We start from the raw sequence: 21,467 nt of genomic DNA on the forward strand, positions 1-21,467 counted from the left end.
TTTCCTTTCAGTCTCCTTTCCACAGATCGCCTAGTCTAAATACGGCAGAGCCAAGCATGGCTGCATTAACGGCGTCTTGGCCATAATTCTTTAAGCAGAAATAGTCCTTAGCAAATTCCAAGCTCACTATTTTCATTCATAACCAAAGCATAAGGTGAATCCCACACACCCATCTGGTACTGTTTGACTAAATACCCTTGCTGGAATTATGCCTTCAAGGTTTTCCTTTACGGCTGAAAATGGCAAATCTCAAGGAGTTAAATCACTCAAGCAGAGCTGTTCTGCCACAAAGCTAAACTTTCCCTTAGCATGTGTGTAATTTTATTAGATTCATCGTTGTGAATCTGTTGAAATTGTCTCAGAAAAAATAAAACAAAATCCCTCTCATCAAGTATATTATTGAGGAGTGGTAAGCTGGGATCGATAGTGTTAAATCATTTTGATTTCTTCATCTTTTTTTTTTTTTTTTTAACAAATTAGCTAGTTTGATGTCACAGTCACTGACTGGACTGTTCATTGGCGTAAAGCTAGTCCCATTTTATCTACCTTTACATACATTTGCCCAACAAGGAGGTCAACCATTTGCCTATTTTAATTTGCTTGCCTTGTGTCCTCTTTCTCAGCAAGTTCATGTGTTTTGTCTTTAAGCCTCTTTCAAAAAAAATTTTAAAGGTTTTGATTCTCTTCTTTTCAGGTAGCCAGATAATTTGCTCAGAGCAGTTGCAGATTCTCATCCTGTTGACTTTACTTACAAGCTGTTCCTAATTCTAAAAAACAGCTCTGTTTTTGGCCAAAGAGAGTATGTTTTTGGACTATGCAAATTTGTGGATTTTTAACAGTTCGAGTGGCTGAGTATTCAGGATTTAAGGCACCTGGTAGTATACCTGGCACTTACTCTAGTCTGTGTGCATATTGGCTTTTGCCATTTAAACCGAAGAGTTGCTGACTGTAGCTCTTCCTTAGCTACTTTCAGATGTAGGCAACCCACTGTTTGTAGATGTTGCAAATTCATTTTCAGTCATTTTAGGAAATCCTCCTTTTTTTTTTTTTTTTTTTTTTTTTTTTTTTTTTTTCTAAGTCAGGGACAGGGCTTCCAAAAATGCTGTTAGCATCAGTTTCCAGTGTGTCTTCCAAATTAATTTCACACGTACAGCTCCAGCCTGTTTCTAGTGCCACTGACCAGTGGCTTCTAGGATGAAAATTACATAAAGCAAATACTGATAGCAGATAACAGTTATATGAGCTGATAGGATTACTATAACCCAGGGCTGACTCTCAGCCTGGGCTGTGTCTGTGTGTCCAGTGCCCCATTCAGGAGCGCAATTTTTAAAATTGCTTTGCCTTTTGCTTTGCCTTTTCCTTTTGCTTTGCCTTTTCCTTTTCCTTTTCCTTTTCCTTTTCCTTTTCCTTTTCCTTTCTTTCCTTTTCTTTTTCCTTTTCTTTTCTTTTCTTTTCTTTTCTTTTCTTTTCTTTTCTTTTCTTTTCTTTTCTTTTCTTTTCTTTTTTCTTTTCTTCTTGCCTTTCATCACAGCGGTTCTCAGCAGCGTCGGTCAAGAGCAGGCTCACGGCGGGGTTCAGCTACTCGCACCCAGCCTGCGCAGCAGAGGCGGTGGTGGCCATCGGGATCGTGAACTGGGTGCTGCCGCTTTGGCATGGGTTTGCTGGCGCTGACTTCACTCGCTTGGCACTGCAGCGCTTGCTGCTCTGCCAGTTCCACCCGTCCCGGGGACGCGACTGGAGACCACGGAGCCATGAGGCCCCAGGACAGCAGGGAGGCTGGGGACGCCCCACACCCGGGCGAGCTGTAGGCGGGGACCTGCTGGCTTCAGGGCATGGGGGGGGGCAGGGGGAGAAGACAGCTCTGGTCCTTATTTTTCAGTGCTTGGCAGGACTTTTCTGCCTGCAAGGTTTGGGGTTTTTCTGGTTTGTTTTGTTTTGTTTTTTAATGGGAAAAATGACATTTCCTCCAACATGAAATCTTTTACTGTACTTTTTATTATTATTATTTCTGCTTAGAAAATACAAACCACATCTTATTTTGGGTCAGGTTGATCCAAAGTGAACCATTCCCCAAATCTTCCCCCTCCCCCCCCCGCCAAACTCAGGGCTGGGCTGCCTTCCCAGACTTCATCTCCCTCCTCCGCCCAAGCTGAGCAGCCCAGGAGTCACATGGCTACTACCTCGGCCCAATTTCTTGAATGGTTTCTTTGCAGGAAACTCCTCATGGATCTTTCCTGCCTCCCCGGCCCCTTTCCAAGACTCCTGCCTGAGACGAGCAGATCCAACCCAGTGCTCTCATCCCTCTGGCAAGCTTGCCATTTTTTTTTTTTAACTGAAAACTTCTGGTATACTTGAGCCTATAAAACAGCCCCGAGAGGGACATGGCGGCACGGCCGCATCGGGGGCCACCCGCCTCCCTGCCCCTCTGGAGGGGGAGACTGCATCGGAGCAGGGGGCACCGGGAAGGCCCCACCCCACCCCGGATACACGTGCAAGGGCCTGACCCTGCACCGACGGAAAACAGCAGCAAAGGCTGGGCAAAGGAGGGTGCAGAGGCTTTGCGCAAGGCACTTTAAAACCAGCCCCAACAAGACAGCTGCTTTGGCTGCCTCCACATGCAGGAAGAGGAAGCTGGAGCACAGCAAGAAGAAAAAAAAAAAAGAAAAAAAAAACGAAGAAAAAAGAAAGGGAAAAGGAAAAGGAAAAGAAAGAAAGAAAAAAGAGAAAGAGTAAAATAGAGTAAATAAAAGAAAAAGAACAAGGCACTACTAGCACGAGGTGGAGGGAAGAGGAGAAGCGCCATGCGCCGCTCGTCCAGTGGCCGGGTGGAGGCGGGCGGACGGGCGATGGGCTCTGTGGGCCGGCTGCTCCTGCTGCTGCTGCCAGGGCCGGCCGCAGAGGCACGACCGGAGGAGAAGTCGCCCAGCGTGCCGCTGGTGCGTGGGAAGGAGCAGACTGCGCCTGGCTTCCAGGATGAGTTTGCAGGGGTGGGTGTATGAAAAGGTCCTTAAAAAAAAAAAAAAAAAGCTTTCAACCTTGGTCTGGACAGAGAAACAGGTGACATTTTCCTGCCCCTCTTTTTCTTTTGGAGCAAAACTGCATTTTCAACACGAAAGTACCCTTCTGAACAGAAGGAGGGTTGGGGTGTTTCGGTGAAGCTGGTCATATGACTCGCGTCGCCCTCAGCCATGCAAATGCAACCCCGAGCATCTGTTTGAAGATGTAGGCCAGCGTAGGAGTTTCTGGTTTGGTTTTCTCTGCAGAACGCGTGGTCATCACCACTTTAGAAAGCCGACTGCAAGACTTATGAACAAGATCAGAACCATTGCGCTTAATTTAGAAAGCCCGTTGTTTCAGGCTTTAACCCTTAGGACGCGAGGGTGGTGGGGCATGCCAGAAGGTCGGGGAAGGAGCCGCGGTTCTGCCTTTCCAGCCTCAGAAAAGGCAAGTGGATAGGGAATCTGGCGGTCGCCTGGTGACAAGGCGTGCTCCTTTGGGAGCCAAACGAGAGCTCTTTGCTCGCTCTTGGATAGACCACGAGTTGGATAGACTCGCCGCTGCAGAGCCAGGCTGAAATGAGTGTTTGCACACACACACACAGACGTCCGGCTGCCCCGTGCTGGCCACGGAGAAGCGGAAGGCGAATAAAGCTGCTCTGTGCAGAAAGGCCACAGCTTTTTGAAGAAAAGGTTGAATCCAGGCCCAGCTCGTTCCAAGAAGTGCAGCAGCTGAGCGGCGAGGCAAAAGCAGCTGATCTTACCGGCATTTAATCTGCAGCAGGGTGCATGGTCCAAGGGGTGCTTGCTCTCACTTGTGGCCTCGCAGATCACCTGCTGATCGAGACTGCTTGATCGGTGGTATTAATAAAGCAGAGGCTGAGTCGAGCTGAAGAGGCAAAAGCGCAAGATGGCCGGGGATCATACCCATGGCAAGGGCCACCTTCAGCACATCAACCCCTTGGTATTGCTGCCGGCAGCCAGGAACCACTGCATTAACAGGATATATCAGTGAAACAGGTCACAGCACAGGGACGAGTAGAATAAAAGCTTAACTCTATTAAAAAAAATAAAAAAGAAAAAAAAAAGAATTCTATCTACCCAACACCATCTAAAATACACGAGCGTACCAAAAGTTAAGTACAGAAGTAAAACTTGTTGCTATAAATAGTAACGGAAAAAGATTGCTACGTTTATGTGCTTCGTATGTACAAAGTCTGTATGAGGTTTATAGGCCTAAAGAGTTAAACAGAGTGTTTGACTGGACAGTAGTGTTAAATAGCTTTACACATAACACAATATATTCCTAGAAGATTTTTGTGGATGAAGTATATGCATTTCTGGTGACTCAAATATTCTATATCTAAGCTATAAAGTAGTAGTTGTGAGCAGTGACGACACATCACTTATCACTGCTACCTTGTGGTCCAGTAGTTGACCTAAAACCCCACCGTTTCCCTTTCCCCACACCCAGGGTTGTGAAGTGTAGAATAATAAACATACCATATGCTGTCTGCTGACGCACTTCAGTCCCGATTCAGATTACAGTACAGTTTTGCAGAGTCTGACTCCCGCCAGCGCTGTTGGGTGATAGAAAACACAGAGAGGCCTTTTTCCTTCTAGGCAGATCTTTATCAGTTTAGTGTGTCTGAACTGCTTGGATCCAAGGGAAAGACCCTGAGCCAGCCTGGCCTTGGGTTTTGTACGTGGTTGGTGGCAGTGCTTTGTCAGGACTCCTGTGGCGATCTCAGTCAGGCACCAGAAGTTTCAGGGCACTTCTTAGAAGAGCAGAGGGATACTCACGTTCATCGCCTAGTGTAAGGGAGTTTTCCCACAGGCTCCATTTCCGTGGGACATACATACTGTTGAGTGCAGGGGTGTTAGTGTAGAATCAGTGTGGTGGTCCCAGCATGTGGCATAGTACCTAGTCAAAACTCCTTGAGATTTTTTTTTTTTTTTTTTTTTTTTGAGGGCCAAAGGACCTAAAAGATTTTAAGATTTTAGTCTCTTTGGTGGTTTTTTTAATAGACCTGACTCTAACTTACTAAACCTAATGGGTTGTGCAACACTACATTGGACTGTAGTGGTGAAGGCTTTAAATATCTTACCTCATTTCCAGGATTTCTGCACTTCATAGTCATACTTCATAACCACGAATAGGAATGATTTTAAGCCTCTGTGGTCAATGTGCAGTTAATTTGGGCCAATACCCAGATGGAAGATAAACCCCGTAAGGGACTCGGTGATGGATCACTTGGTGACTTCTCAGTGCCCAGGGTTCCTCCCTCCTCCCCATCTTCTCTCCTCCTGCCACGTCTGCCTGTAGTTTGGCACGAAGACGTACTTTGGCAAGGCACTGTGTCAACTGCTTTCCTAGTTCACTGGCTGGGTTGTCAGCACGCCGAGTGCTATGCACATATCCCAGCAAACTGTGCGTACACTGTGGGCGTCTGAGGGTTCAGGCACCCACCCGCAAGCACAAAGTGCAGAAGAGCTTCATACTTGAAGGAGTCCTCTTTGCTGTGGGCTTTGAAACCAGACCTGCAGTTAGAGCAGTCACTCCTTCATGCCGGCACTTGGAGGGCTTTTTGAGCTCCCAGTAGTTTTGTATATCACTGAGCACAGTAGTGTTAGAGGTCTAGGCTTGCAGGCTTGTGTACTGAAATCTTGCCTGCTGGATGCCTTCCCTCAGTGCTGACCTTACACATTAGGATGGGAAAGAGCAGTGTTTCTCAGCTCTGTTTTCTGAGTATCCACTTGACATTACTCAATGGAGTTCAGTTAGTGCTCTTTAATAAACAGAACCACACATCCCAGCATTGCCATTTTCTGTGTGTGCTCTGATAATATAAGTTGCCACTAGAGACAATATCAGTACTATTTTGAGCTGATGGGAATTTTCCAATTTTTGTTTTCTTCTATAAAATTTTTGCATCATAATGCCAAATATGTATGTATTGTGGGATTTTTTTTCCTCCACAAAACTATTTTTTCAATTAGCTAAAGAGTTAGCCAAAAAATATTGAACTTTGGAGGAGAAAAAGTTCTCCTTCAGCTGGCTCTGTTGTTCACATCATCATTGATTATTTTCTTATTGCTACAGAGCACAAGTTTTGCACAGTAAAAGGAACTGGACTGATTTTGATCTTCTACAAGTATAGCAGTATCATAGTTACTCCTGAATTATGCCAGAATAAGTGAGATCAGAATCAGGCTCAAAATCCTGCCTCTCCAGAGCTTTATGATCAAAGTAAAGTTGTGCAAGATACACCAAAGGAGTAAAAGGAATAGAGGACAATAGGTCAAAGAAAAGGCTTGTGCAGTAGCTACACTATGTACACTGCACTTTGGCTGCCTTATGGAGGAAAAAGATTCAAATGCTGTAGCCCCATCCTGGCTCTTTAGTGAAGGTGAAGTTGCATCACTCTTGTCCCAGTTGATTTCCAGGCTCTGTCTGGCCAGATAGTTAGGGCTGACCTCAAGGCCATAGATACTGATAATCAGTGCTGTAAGGCCCATCAGCCATCCGTCTTGACCCAGGACTCTTGGCTGTACTTCTAAGTCTGAGGTCATGCCTGCTCCTGTGGGCCTCCCAATCTGTTCCCCTTCCTTCAGCAGGTCAGGGACTTATCTGTATGCCACAGGGAGCGTAGCAATGGCAATCCCATAATTTCCTTCTTCTGGCTTCTGCTGTTCTAAATCCCAGAGAGACAAATCTGGAAGGAGGGACTTGCTGTATGTGCATTGCACCTCAGAGGGGGTCCCACTTCAGATGGCACAAAAAACTGAGAGGTATATGCAAGTGGAGAAATAAGATGCACCCAGTGTGACAGGTGTATCACTCAGCAGAAACAGAGCCAGGGAAACCTTACCATACGGACGGTCTCCAGGCTGTTGGAGACTTCTTCTAACCAGTGAAGCTAACTAGGCCCTAGAAGACTCTCTGCTGCCCAAATAAGCCAAACTCAAGAGGTCAGATCCTATCCTTGTACCACTGCAGTATCCCAGAGTGTAACTTGGAGGGAATTGAACAGAGTGAAGGGGGAAATTCAATGCAGGGGCAATGATCATGTTTGGAAAGATTTGAGCATAGGTATTTAGTGTAAATGTTGCTGCCTCTAGTCTTACTGCATCACATGTTCTCTGACACGTTATTAGCACCAAAGCAGGTGTCCCTATTTCTTGCTCCTATGCACAAAAGGTGGTGTCATGTAGGCATGGAAGCTTAATCATCTGTTTCTTCTAGCGTTGCTCTGGAAGTCTCTGGGCTCCAGGCAAACAAGGGTCATTCTGGAGAGGACCAGGCACCTCAACAGAAGATCCACTGCAGATGCACTCATCCCACACCCATCCTGAGCACTTTGACATCTGAAAGTTTGTCTCCTTGCTGCGATGAGCCATTGATGTGTCAGTCTAGCAGATCTAGTCCATGGATGGGCAAAGTGGCTGTATTTCAAACTTAAATCATAGCAAAACCTTTGTACCTCTGCCTCTCTAAAAGTCATATCCCATCCCAAATGATGCAAAAACCATAATTATTTCAATGACACCTTGCTGCGGTGTAGAAAAGGAACAAACATCTGTGTGTGGCGGGAGAACTCCTCCTGCCCTGCAGCTCTGCTCATTCCTGGTGGGGCTCAGTGTGCGTTTGGGAGTCTGGCAATCTCCTGGTGCAGCTCACAGGGGTCCTGAGGTCATGCTGCAGCAAGGCTCTCATGCGCTGGCTGGGCTGCAGAAGTGACAGCCAGTGCTGTGCTTTGGGCAGTACAGGGAGGAGGAAGAACTGGACTACCACCTGCTTCTTTACTCTCCAGCCATCAAGATCACTGAGAGAGATCCCTAGCTCAGCCTAATCTCGTGGCATTCACTACAACTATTCCTCGTTTTCTAAAGTCTGTGACTTGTGCTGCATGGAGCTAGGAGCTGGGATGCTTTATAAACTAGCAATGATAGATATTTATGCAGTCTCAAAGATTCCCAAAGTAATCCTTGCTGAGGTTTTACTCTGATATGGAATAATGATAAAGGACAGAAAAAAATAGAAAAGAACATGCCCAAAAATACATGTTGTTTTATTTGGGGTTTTTCTTGTTGATTCTGTTTATATTTGAGATTGGTTTTGGCCCTTATTTTAGGAAAATATTCTTTGTTAAGTTTTATATGTGTATTTTTCAGTTACGTTGTGTAAAAATAGATGTCCATGCTGACTATCAATATTCGTACATGAAGCAATTATTTTAGAAGGCCCATAGCTACTGCACAACCCTTCCTCTGTATAGTTTCCATCATGGTTTTAAATGGCAAAAAGAAGCTTCAGGAAGAGTTTTATATCCAGACCTTAGGACATGGAATGCACCATGATTCCCAGATTTAAAAAAGAAGGTTGGGGGGGGAGGGGGAGGAGGACAGACTGCAGTGTTTCAAGTAGCTATGTGATGAGGAAAACGGAAAAACTAGTACTTCAAACTTGGTTGCATACAATGTTTACTGCCAAATCACTGAATCTGAGGTTTTGGTTTAACCCTTCTTTGCTACTGTGTGGCTGAACTTTATAAACATTACTGAAGTTCTGAGAAGTCAACTTCCCTCCCTTCCCGGTGGTCTCTCGTCCGCCTTTCTCTGCCGATGTGATTAAGCACAATGGATCCAAGTCTTCCCTTTGAGAAATCACTGCGGCTGCCGGGACGTAACAGAAGTCAGAATTTGGCCAGCTCTGTTTACGCGGTGCTAGAAACAAAGCTCTTGCTAAATACAGCTTGCTGTGGAGTGACAGCCTCCAGTCAAGATGTAACACCACCACCACCAAAAAAGAGATTATATTCACACCATGAGTTTTGCCTCACTTTATATCACCACAAGAGATTCATTTGTTTTAATAGTTCTTTCCTGGCAATTTTTTAAGCACTCTGTTTTCAAACATGGGTGCCTAAATTATCTGTCTGATTCTGCGGTTTATAGGCTCTGTAGGGATATACACTCGCATTTCACCATTCACTTAAACCCCTAAATAGAAGACTTGAATATTGTGTTTGAAAATTTGGCTCACCCTCTCTGAGGATAGATTTAAAAATTAAAAAGAAAAAAGAAATGGGGAAGGGTTTAGAAGTGCTATGCTACACTAATGGTCATAAAGCAACCTCTGAAAGCAATGCAGAGTCTGCCATTGCCAAACAATCGAATTTCATTAGTTTGAAACCATGTTTTAGAACTCAGACAGCTTGTTTAAATGCATTTATAATGCCCTGTTGCCAAGGGCAGACCTGCTTCAAGCTCACCTCAGGTCTCTATTGTTTCTGTCTGGATCTGCGACCCAGCTCGCTTCCAACCTTGTGTGTACAGGGCTGCCTTTCATCCTGAGGGATCTCAAAGCATTTAATAGACTGCATGTGCAAGGATCACTTCGCCTACATCTGGAATGGAGCCACCTCTGGAGTAGGGTAGGAACACAGCAGGTATTCGTGAACCATTAATATACTGCACAAATCTGTTTTTAAAGAAGGGAAGTGAAGAATAACTCCTGCAATTAAAAATACAGGGATGATTTTAAGTAGGTAAACTGCCAGAGTTGGTGAAGTGCCAGAATGGGATTTGGCCAGAACACCGTGGCTAACACCTGCACCATTACAAGAAACACTGTGGGATCAATGACTACAAGTGGTTAGAGCCTCCGTTTCATATGTCACCTTAAAGCTCTCCCCTCCAGCCGTGTACCCCTCCCCTGGCACTGAGGTCTAACATCTGGTCTGCAGTTGATATTATAAGCATAATAATAATTAATTGATCCAGTGAAGACTCAGACTACAAACTGCTACCTAATGAACCTCCAACCCCACACTTTGTGAAGACTTTTATCCCAGTGCCAGCTGATTCGGGGATGGTAGACATTAATGGAAAACCTCCCATGAACGTTGCCAGGTTCTGGATCCAGACATAATTATCAAGCCCAAATTGGTTACTGTAATGTGTGAGATCTGACAAGAATATAGCAAGAAAAGAGCTGACCACAGGCAAATTTCTTCCTAACTATGTCACCAGTGAACACCATCATTCCAGACTAGAGAGAGGAGAATTGCTTTGTTTTTTTTAAGAAACCTATTGATTCAAAAAAAAGGAAAATTTGTGGAGAATTTAGCAATTTGCCGAAATTTGCCAGCTGATTTTGGCAAATAATTTCAGCTGGAGAGAATAGTTAAAGTAGTTCAAACTTGGGGGGAGTGGGAGAGAAGAAATTCTGAAAATCTATTATTTGCACAGCTCTCCTCCACAGAGCTTATATTATACTGCCCGCTACCAGCTGGCCAGAGATTCAGATTGCCTAATATTTTCCGTTATAAAAGATTCTTTCAACATTTTTATTTTTTTAGAAGCTCTAACACCTCCATTGTTTGCAGCAGGCCCTTATAATTTGGCAGGGACAAAGCCCTTGGGCTAGAGAAGTGCCTTTTCTTTCATCCATGAAATTCCAGTCAGGTTTGGCTGGATGAAAAAAAAACTGTTAAAAATCACCATTTCCCTTCTCTCTCTTATGTGCCTCAAGAAAAAATGTTGGCAGGCTGCCAGCATAGCAAGTGAACGTGAACATTCTCATTAAATTGAGCCCAGGTTGTCACCAAAGCAGCCGTCCAGACTGTGCTGGGAATGTCTGGGGGCTTCCAGGGCAGCTGTAACAGCAGGAGAAGAGCTGAGGGAGAGCGAGCACCACTCTGAGGAGTTTCCTCTATGGCAGAAGGAGACAGAGAGTGGCATGAACTCCTCCTACTAACCTTGCCAGTGATTTATAAGATCTGGCAACCCAGACTCTCTATCTTGGGGCTCCTGCCCCTACTTCTGAGTCTAGAAGGGGCTGAGCCAAATTCTTACTCAGCCAACTGTGAAATAGCAACAATAACCCCATGCTCCTCTTCTCTTAACACCTTGCTCTTCTCCCCAGGACAGCAATCTTCCCCTGTTCTCCCCTAATATAATTAATCTTGGTCTTAATTGTAGCAGTCTATTCTGCAACACTGAACAGAGAATGGGTTGGGTTTTTTTTTGCAGCAGTGAGGAGAGGATAGTTGTCTTAGAAAAGTTTGTGGCCTAAAGCCTGGAAAAGGCCCAGCCCAGAAGACTGTGCAGGAAGAGACAAGATCCCAGGAGCCAGACTTACTCTGGAGGCAGCTTCCAAACAGCAGTCAGGAAATAAAAATGGGACCATGTGTACAGAAATGAGCCCAAAGAGCTAATGGAAGTGGAATGGGACATGGGAAAATTTGGACATCATTGTGTAGGAGACCTGCTGAAGGCCTGGAAGATCTTAAATAGCCAATATAATCTACTCCGGGCAGAAGATACTGTATTTTGAAATTCAACGTTGAGGGAAACACAGTGCATTAAAGAAGACGGGCCAGGCATATACCATTTGACCCCCCAATCCAGTTTTTAGCCTCCACAAGTGACGTTTGAAAGGGTGGCATAAAGAAGCTCTACAACCAGCAAATTTCTACCATCTGTGAAAGTTCCAGGTCAATCCCAAATACAAGAGAGCCATTTATGCCACAAAGTATTAAGTTTTGTCAGTCTTCCCAAATTTGTTAGTATTAATTGAAAATTGTGTTGAAAGCCAAACATCGAATACGCCACTCAGCTTGCCTGTACAGAGCTCTTCATTCCCATAGATGTATAGTTGTCAAGAGTATCCACCTGACTTTGCGGGGGAGGTGTTATCGATGGAGAAGCTGGGAGTGCCTATTTGAGAAGTTCAATTATGCCTACAGACAACAGAAAGAGGAGAACAGAAGAAAGTCTCCTTAGTTTTCCTATACTGGTCATGTGCTAAGGTTTAGGCACAGTTTGACCCTTTTTGCTTTTTTGAGTCATCCGCCCTGAGAGATGGAGCAGAGTGAAAAGCTGCTAGCTGGACCTGCCCCAAAGCTGAGCTTTGCCAAGAGGTGGATCTTATCCCATAGTGGATAGTGGATAGTTGAATGGGGCTATATTGCTTTTGAAACCCGCACAGCTGTGTATGCACAGCAAGGATGTATGCAGAGTTCTTTGCATCATGGTCTCTTGTGCTGAATAGATGTGATGATAAATAGGTTTGTAAATCACAAAAGGAAGACTGAATGGTGGCAGTGAGAAGGTAAGAGTCGGTACCTTCACTTCTGCTTAAGCATTGGCTTATCTTAAGGATGGGCTTATAAGTTAAATGAGCAGTGGGTGGTCGGAGATATGCCAAAGCATGGACTGGAGGTTTTGGGCTGACGCCCTTTCAAAAATAAAACTCTGCTCTCAGATGTGAATTCAAACAGAGACAAATCTGCACCCCTCAAGGCAAAGTGGGTGTTCAAATTTGGGTCTTAGTACTGCTTCCAATTTAAATATAAAAGATTGTATATTTTCCCCTTCAGCTGGATATTGTATTAATTAGCAGGATAACTTCTGGAGCACTACTAATAAAGCTTACGTTCAATGACTTTGGCAGTAAAAACCATCTAAGCAAGCATCAGCAATTCTTGAAGACAGAATGTAACTATGAGTACCTGAAGACTCTTTCTTTGGATTGCAGGGGTGGGATAACTTGTCAGGAATGAATAAATTGGAATTAAATATGTCTAGAAGTCAGACTAGCTAAAGAAGGAATAATCAAAACCATCAAAGCTTAGTGCATAATGGTTTGAGACAAGTGGTCCAGCAAATATTGTTCTAATATCATCTTAACCACAAGGGCTGTTCAGATGTGTTTTTCGAAGACGTTTAAGTTAGCAAAGAGTACTCATCATTAATCTTTTATAATGGCTTTTGGGAGCCACAGTTCATTTAAACTTTTTACATTTTTATTACTTATGTATGTGGGGCAGCAATTAAAGCTGTCGTGGTCATATAATGAAGACTAATGAAAGCAAGATGAAGGCACGTTTTCATTTTCTGTCAATCTGAATATCCATCTGCTTCTGCCATCCCCCTGTCCCCCACCAAAAATATTAAGTTTTTTTCTTTGCTCAAAAGCCAGCTCTGCTCCCCAGATATTAAACCAAACACCATCACAAATGTCCAGGATGAACTATGAAGACTAAGTTGTCTTTTCTTTTCCTACATTGAAGAAGCATATCTCTTGATAATCAGACAAGTACTGTAAAAGGCTTGGTCTTTCTCAATGCAAGTAAATGTGAGTGATGCGATAACAACATCTTTATGGCATGTTTTCTTGGCCACTGTGTAATAGTTCTGGAGGGAAGACAGGGATTAGTCACCCCCACAATTAGTCATTCTGCAATGTAGTTTGATACTTGAGAGATTTGTATTTCAGAAATGTGGTTCTGCAACCATAGGCCCTATTTTCAAGTATTTTCTGCTTTCTCCCTTTATAATTTTGGAGAAGCAAGAATGTTCGCTCTACACTAATGTGCTTCTGCACTCACGTGTCTCTGTTTCAGCTTCATATATAAACACTTTCTTTTTTTCAGGAGCTGTGAACAATATTTGGGAAGCACATGCCTACTGTCCACAGCTCCTTTCCCTCACCAGACTCCAATCAGACTCTGTTTGCTACCTGCAAAGCCTTCTGCTGTAGCTTGTCTAAGAAAGAGGGTATGAGCCTGGCTAAGTATCTTAATGCTAGTGCTGTGAAGGGGAAGCCATAAATGTAGGGCCAATCTCCCCTCACAGGTGTCTCTAGTAGCCAGTGAGGGGCTGGTGCTTTTTAGCATTTTGAGAGGTGCTGAGAGGCTCACAGCCGATGTGGTTTTGGGTGTCTAGAGGAAACTCTCAAGGGATTGAGCCACATGGCTGAGGGAACCTGAAGATACCTCCTTCTCAAGGTAATTTATTGTTCTATGATCTAATAACAGCAAAGAGCAGAGACATTTAAATTAAAAGTTTCCTCTTCCCTGAGAGTCAGAAACTTTGCTGCAGAAAATCAGTTTCCTTTAACTGGAATTTGTCTGAGTCGAAAAGGCAATGCAGATGTTTTAAAGTGTTAATCATAAATATCAGGGCAGAGAGAGAGCTTAATGGTAAAGCTCCCAGTGAGTAAGGACTTAATGTTTGGCCTCAAGTATTTCAGTTGGTAAGATGTTGCATACTTCACTGATTCATATATGGCAGCTCTACAGTTGCCTTAACTGTTTCATTTTTGAAGTTAGTATTTGTGATCTAGCCTGCTTGTTACAGAAAGTGTGCTATGTAACAGGGTTTGTGCTACATCTATGCTCAGAACTGGTCCAGACACCTAGACCAGATCTATTCCTGTCCTTGTAAAATGGCTTGTTTCACGTAAGGTCCTCACCACGGCAAGAACCTGGATCTTCTTTCCAACTGACATTCCTCCCAGCTTTTTGGTATTTCTCTGTTGCCAAGCTCTCTTCTCCTAAATGTATTCCATGCATACCAAACCCACTTGAAATTTGGCACTAAAAAACTTTTATAATTCTGCTTATGCTGGTATAAATAGAGTTAATATCTCCTTTTTTCAGACACATTGTTGTCATTATTACTTACCAGCCCAAACTCCAAACACAGAAATCAAATCTGGCAAAAGAAATACAGAGCCAGTCATGGGCCAAATTGATTTGACTTAAAACAGCATTGAAATACAAACGAAATACTGTGTTTCATTTGGAAAAACAGCAGCTGTGTCTGTACAGTTACTACTGTGCTTCTCCAAAGGGTTTTTCCCACATGCAGGGCCAAATTCAGCCAAATGTAGCTTGGAGTCAGAAGGTAAAGCTCCCGTGAAGTCTTCTGGATCAAATTGTTTGAAGGTGTAAACAGGATCACTTGATTTGAAGCTAGCAGTAAGTAATACGAGTTGCACCAAGTATGGGAATTCACTGTAATGTATCTGCTGATGGCAGTCAAATATTGAGTGAGAAAAGGGAACCCAGCAGAAAAACATCAACACAGAGGACATAAACTAAAGACAGAGCCTTGCTCCAGTATCTTTTGTGGTATCCTTTTCTTTCTGCTTATAAGTAGATGCCAAGGTTTGTACTTGCTTCCCATAGAATAGCAATCATCATAATTTAAAATGATTTAATACAAAAATGTCAGTGCTGAAGTACAAAAAACTGTCTCTCCCTGGGACCACTGTGCAGTATCTGTCTATAACTGGTATCTTCCAATAGGCCCTCCATGTGGTATAAGCATCTAACATCAAATTAGTGCCATTATGCTATTCTTACCATCTACAGCTGTTTTCTGATATACTGGAGAGTGCTTTTTGGCGTGTTATTTAAAGCATGGTGGATATTGGCAGTGAAGAAAAATGAATGTGGTTTAAAAGCTAAACTAATCTGAAACAAAACTCTCAGAGTGGACTTAACAGGATTTATATCCGCATGTAACGTGGTAGGGAGTTGACTGGCGCTGTCATTTGCTTGTGTATTGTGATCACTGGAAACCAAGCTCCACAGAGCAAGTGCGACTTAAATGTTGTTCTCGGTGGCACCAGCACAAATCCAGAGGAATGCTATGGGTATCAGAGCTAAGCAGACCTTTATACCACTGTCACTGCCGCAGCATCCGAACTAATTATTGTTTTAAATGTGTCATGACCTTGATGGTTGCCTTAAGTAGAGTGGGATTGCTGAAAGCGACTGTGGCTTCCAAAGGTGAAGTTTCATTTCTTTTTCGTTTGCCTGAGGGGTTTTGTGTCTCGGATGGAAGGGAGACGTCGGTTGTCTGATGACCGCTGTAGACCGTGTTTCTGTTTATTGAACGCTGTGTGCATGGCACGCCTGCGATCCCAAAGCTGAACGCTGGGCTCCAGCTGTCTGAGAGTCAAAAATGAGGCGCTTCCTTGAGCCAGCTTTGGCCTTTTTACACGGAGATGACGGGAGGAGAAAAGGCAGATGCAATTAGTAAAACTCAGAAACTGCAATTCTGCTTCTCTCTCTGGCTGCGTTCACGCGGGGCTCAGCACAAACAAAACGGCCTCCCCTGAGCTTTGGACTCCTTACAGCGTAACAGAAAGGAGACCGCTCCAAGCACCAGGTATTTTTGTTAGCGGAAAGCCTGGTAAATATTCCTCCAGTGCCAGTAACGCCTCCCGTTGGCAGGCTTACTTGGCCGGCTCCAGTCACTGAAGCAAATGCACTGACTTACGTGAGATTCGCCAAAAGGAGCCTGACTCCTGTCATCCCTCTCAGGGTGCTCTCGGCAGCCAGTGGTGCCACATGTAGCCCTTAGCGTGAGGGAACGAAATGGCCAAGAACTAGAGCTGCCTGAAAAGAGAGTTGCCCGTTAGCTACGCCAAGCAATATGGAAATAATTTCAGAGGTCTACGTGTGGATTTTGTTTCACATTTGATTTCCGCCCCCCCCCCCCAGTCTCACTATAGTTTAAAAGAGTGGCGTGTCAGTGCCGTGTAAAACGGCAGAGCTATAAGCAGAAGACGGGACGCAATGAACTGGAGAGAAGCAATGAACCTAAAACAGCCACTCGGAGGTCCTGTTTGGGCAGAGTCCCTCCTGCTGTGGGAGCACCTGCTGGCTTGGGCTGGGAGGGACCTCAGGAGGTCTCTGGCCCAACGTCCTGCTCAAAGCAGGATTGCCTCTGCAGGGAAGATTAAAAGGTTGCCTGGGGTCCCCAAAGCCCTGCGTGAGCTGAGGCTGGTTACCTATCACAAAGCTGCTTCATGGAGAGCAACTTGAGGCTCACGCTATCAACCTGCTGGTGTGTTATTGGACATGTGGGTCTATCCTTTCTCTCCCGGCTTTCTGGGGTCTAACGTGCCTCTTGTTAGGAGAGTTTAGTTTAGCCTACCGAGTTGCCAGTTAAGCTAAGGGGAGTCGTTCCCCCAAGCAAAAGCCTACCAGAGGTGAGCTGTATTTCCTCTTACTTTGCTCCCTGCTGGGCTCCCTGAAAAGGACTTGGCCAAGGCAGAGGTTAACCTTCATGGGGGCGCTTCCCTTGAAGTAGAAATGAGAACACCGAGGGCTTGTGCAGTGATTGAAATCCCGCGAGCGCCTGACTCACGTTAGCTGATTCTTTATACTAAATGCACCCAGTGGCAAACACTGACACCACGCACGTGCCATTTTACCTGTTACTTGTTGCAGCCTCCTTTCCTTTTAATGTATGAGTAAACCGAGACAAGTGATTTAAAAGGCAAATGATTTGCTTGAGGTTGTGCACTCCAGCGGAAACACGGGGCCTGTATCCAGGAATGACCGAGTCGTCATCCGGTTTCTCACCTTCAGCCCGTTGTGCTGTGAGTAAATCCCTGCACCAAATGTTGAGCCTCGGCCTTGTTTTCGTCTCAGTGAATCAAATGCCGCATGAAGGGTAATATAAACCATGCATGGGGATCTGATGCTTTATCCTAGCAAAAAATAACGCTACGTGGCTCAGTGCTACATAAAACAGGCTGCTTGGCAGCGACTGTATGCAAATATGTCCAAAACTCAAAATTTAGATCCCTCTGAATATGCAAGCAGAGCCCAGGCGTGCGGCTGCCAAACACAGTCCCTTGTGAATAGTCCCAGGGATACTGCTTCTGCAGGGGCTGGAGGCTGGTCTTGCCCCACGGGTAGTTGTGTATGTGCAGCACACGGGTGCCAGCAGCTGCGCATGAGCTGCCAAGACCAGGGGCCCAAGCCACCGTGCAAGTTGTTTGTGGGGAGCTGACATTTTCATGAGGACGCTGTGGTGGGACAGGTGGTCCCATGGTGCAGCAGCCTTCCTCTGCCAGGCCCTGATCTGGCCCCAGCTCTCCTCTGCTGGACCTGTCCCTGCACTGGTGGCTGCTGGCACCCAATTTGGCTCTGTCGCACCCAGAAATGGATTATCCCTGCAGATACAGAAAAACTCAGTTTAGGGCTTGTTCAGGAAGGGTGGGAAATGTCCCCACAAAAGAACAATAAACTGCAGACAATATCTCATTGGTACAGTGTCCAGCTGGCACTGTAATTCAAGCAAGGCGCGGGCGGAGGAGGGAGAGCGCCCGGCCATCGCAGCAGCCCCCTGTTCTCACTGGTGCTTTCCATGCTCCTCCGCATCACCTGGGAGCCTGCAGGGGTGCTCCCAAAAGGAAGGGCTGAGGGCCCGGTTACGTCTTTGCCAGCTTTCCCCTCCTCATCATTAAGGCAAGCCCCCGCTGCCAGCTGGCCCCCAGGGCAGCCGCTGAAAGGGGTCACGGGAGCCTGCTGCAGTCGTGTCCGTGTTCCCACATCTAACCCACGGGGCTGAAAGTGGGGGGCAGAGCCACCCAAGAAATTGTCGTGCAGAATGCACGACTGGCTCCTGCGCCTGTTGAGTCATGTTCTCCCCCCACCCCCAAGCTATTTCTTTTTTTTTTTTTTTTCCTTTAGCTAAATCGGGCAATTTGAACTGCCCTTGCAGGCCTACTTGGCAGCTGCTGGGGAAGGCTGATCCATGCCAGCCTGTGTGGGGTTTTTCTTGTTCTCAGGCAGGAACTGCTGCAGTAGAGAGCACGGGCAAAGCACACACCAGGAGACCTGCAGCCTTGTATATCTGTCAAATAAAATTCAGAGCCCCCAAATTGGCTCTTTATCAATTATTAGCCTGCTGCTAAAAGAAGAAAATAGATTTCATAAGTGTGTTTCTATTCCATACACTAGACAGATAGTCTGGCTAAATGATTTACGGGTATGGGTTAGTGCAAGTGTATGTGTATATGCCTGTATGGTTCAAATCCTATAAAGCAAAGTCCTGCCTGTGTGTGTATTTAATGCTTTATTTGGTACATCATTCCTTTTTTTGTGTGTGTCTGTCTGGTTTTCTTGGGCAGCATCACTTAAATTTCTTTTTTCTTTCTTTTTCTTTTTTCATTTCACATGAATTGTGTGGTGGAAGCCAAGAGCTCTTGTCTGCCAAGTCTGCTGTCCCAAAAATAAAAGTTGACACTCTTCTCCTAGAAACAGTTATCATCTCCCCAGTGCAGTCATGGTCAGACACACCCACACCCATCTCTTCCTTGAAGCTGAGACTGAATTTAATAATGTGCTTGACTGCTTTTATTTCTGACTTGAAATGTCAAAGATTGAAAAAAGCCTTTTTTAAAAAGAATGTAGAGGATTTAAGTGATCCCAGGACAGCAAAGCAATAGCAAGTGTACAGAAAGGAGCTGACTCCTCTCCTCCATGTGGGCAGCTGGGAATATCTCTGCTGAAGCCAAGGGCAAAGATGGAAGAAGTGATAAGAGAGTCACCCCACGTTCCCTCCAGTTAAAACTCCTCTCTTCCATCAGCTCTGGTAAACTGCCTGGTACAATTCATGAATTTCCTTGAATTTTTCATTTTGGTTTTTGAGGTTTGGGGCTCCTCCTCTTTCCACACCCCCAGTTTACTTAGAGAAAGCAAATAAACATTGATTTCACCCTGATGCAAAGTGCCACAAATGCAGTCTGCTGATGATGGTAAGTTGCGTGGCTATAAAGCCACTTCACTTCCCTGCCTACCAGAATAGCAGGGAGGGGTTGGTAAGAGTCCTGCAGGACACGTAGTCCACTCTTACGTTATACTTGCCCTGTGCAACTTGTGTTCTGAGTCACTTGGCAGAAAAGGAGCTATTCACTATTGCTACTGTAGGTATTTCGGAAATGATGCTTTCAGCAAGAGGTGGCTACAGCCCCTGGAAATGGCCACTTCAGATAGGAAAACAAAACTTAGAATACGAATGGCTAACCTGTTTTCCTGACTCAATCCCACTTCCACCTGAACAATACCAAGACAGCAAACAAGGGTTTTTAAAGCAATAGTAAGTAAGCAAAGTAACTCCCACCACTGCTGTTATGAAGAGTCATAAAAAAGAATATTCCTTCCCAGCCTGTGGAAACTCCCACTTATTCCTCTTGGTTTAGATGCAGGAGATTCACGCTCCTGTAATGTGAAGACTCAGCCTCAGCTGAACAGCCTCTGATTGCTCTCTCTCTGTCAGTTCAAGCAGTTGTAGCTGGTTGGATATTTTAAAGCTTCCAGAGTTGAGAAATTCTACAATACAGTCGATCAGGAGCTGTGCCATTTGGTCAGAGTTGTGATTTGAAACCAAGGTTCAGATAGAAATGGGTTAACTTAATGACTGAGGGATGTTTCATGTTTCTCAGTGTCAGGTGTGAGGTGTGTTTCTCCCCTCCGCCAGGTGAGACCATTGGATATAGAAGCCACCCTTAGGCTGAGTAAACTCTGTCAAGTAGCTGAGGATGCTCTTGTGATCTTTCATGATGGCTTTCTAGTAGGGTTGTTGGTCCATCATCTTTGTAAAAAAAAAAAAAAAAAAAAAAGGTGGGTGTTTACATCTTTGAAGGCTGCAATTAGTTCAGCATCAATTTCATGATTCCTCCCCCCCACACACACAAACGTAAGAGAGCAAAGTTCCAGCGCTAAGGGGTGTCTTTTCTTACTGTACAAAGTAATATTTTTGGCAGTGGAGGTGTAAACTGAAGAACTCTTTCTCTAAATGTGTCAAATATCTCACTTTCTCATTTACTCAAGGATAACTGTGATCAAAGCAGAGTCCCATACAGTTCACAAGATAAACCTTAAGTCCTAAATGGTGGCAGGACACAAGCTGTCCAAGAAGTAAACAGCTCATCATTATGTCAGATATGCATAGATATCCACATTTCACGTTTACAAAGTGATCACACAAATGAAGTGTGAAAAGTAGACTCTGCTATTTACTTCTCCCTCAGAAAAAGTAAAATACAATGGGGACAGCTGGCCATCTCCACGCAACTCTCTTACTTGCCTGCACAGACACAGCACTATATATGATATTTGGAAACCAACATTTCTCAGAAGATGTGCTTTAGCTCTTCTGTCCATGTTCTGCCTTGGCAAAGGTTAACATTGAGAGTGCTTGGCTGTAATTCCTTTATTTTTTTTTTCTCCCCAAATAAGCAGGAACTGCATTGTGAATTTGTAAGCATTCAATATGAAATTAGTGTTGCACATGTAGAAACCTGGATAAATTAACTAGCTTGAACTGTTCCACCTGAACAGTGAAGAAGATCAGGATCTACCTGATCCTCTACATAGATTGTGAATATCAGTGAATCCTGCAGTTTGATTATAGACCAAGAAAGTCTCCTCTTAGGCATTTATCTATGCTCTGAACTGTTCTTCAAAGACATCTTTTTCTCTCCCTTTACAATGAACCCGGGCTTCTAATTGTGGTTCTAGATGACATTCAAAGTACATGTCTGAAGAAAATGGTACAAGTAGTAGTCTGAATGTGACTACATATGAGTATATAATGCAGCATCTTGCCTGTTACAGGTAATAGCTTCTCATCTTTTCCTTGTTATTAATATCTTATGCACATTTTATAGATATTAAATATGTAACATTTTGGGGGTGCTGTTTTTCTTCACTAGAACACATTTATTTGCTTTTAATGAAAATGCTAAGCATTGTGCTGAAAACATCTACTCATCATGGTTGAACTGGATAAAAGATATAGTTAGGTAGAACTTCACAGTATTTAGGGAATAAGGATCAGTTAAGTTGAGTCTGAATCAAACTTTCAGTCTGA

Source organism: Rhea pennata, chromosome 2 (genome assembly GCF_028389875.1).
Source record: "Rhea pennata isolate bPtePen1 chromosome 2, bPtePen1.pri, whole genome shotgun sequence".
NCBI lineage: Eukaryota > Metazoa > Chordata > Aves > Rheiformes > Rheidae > Rhea > Rhea pennata.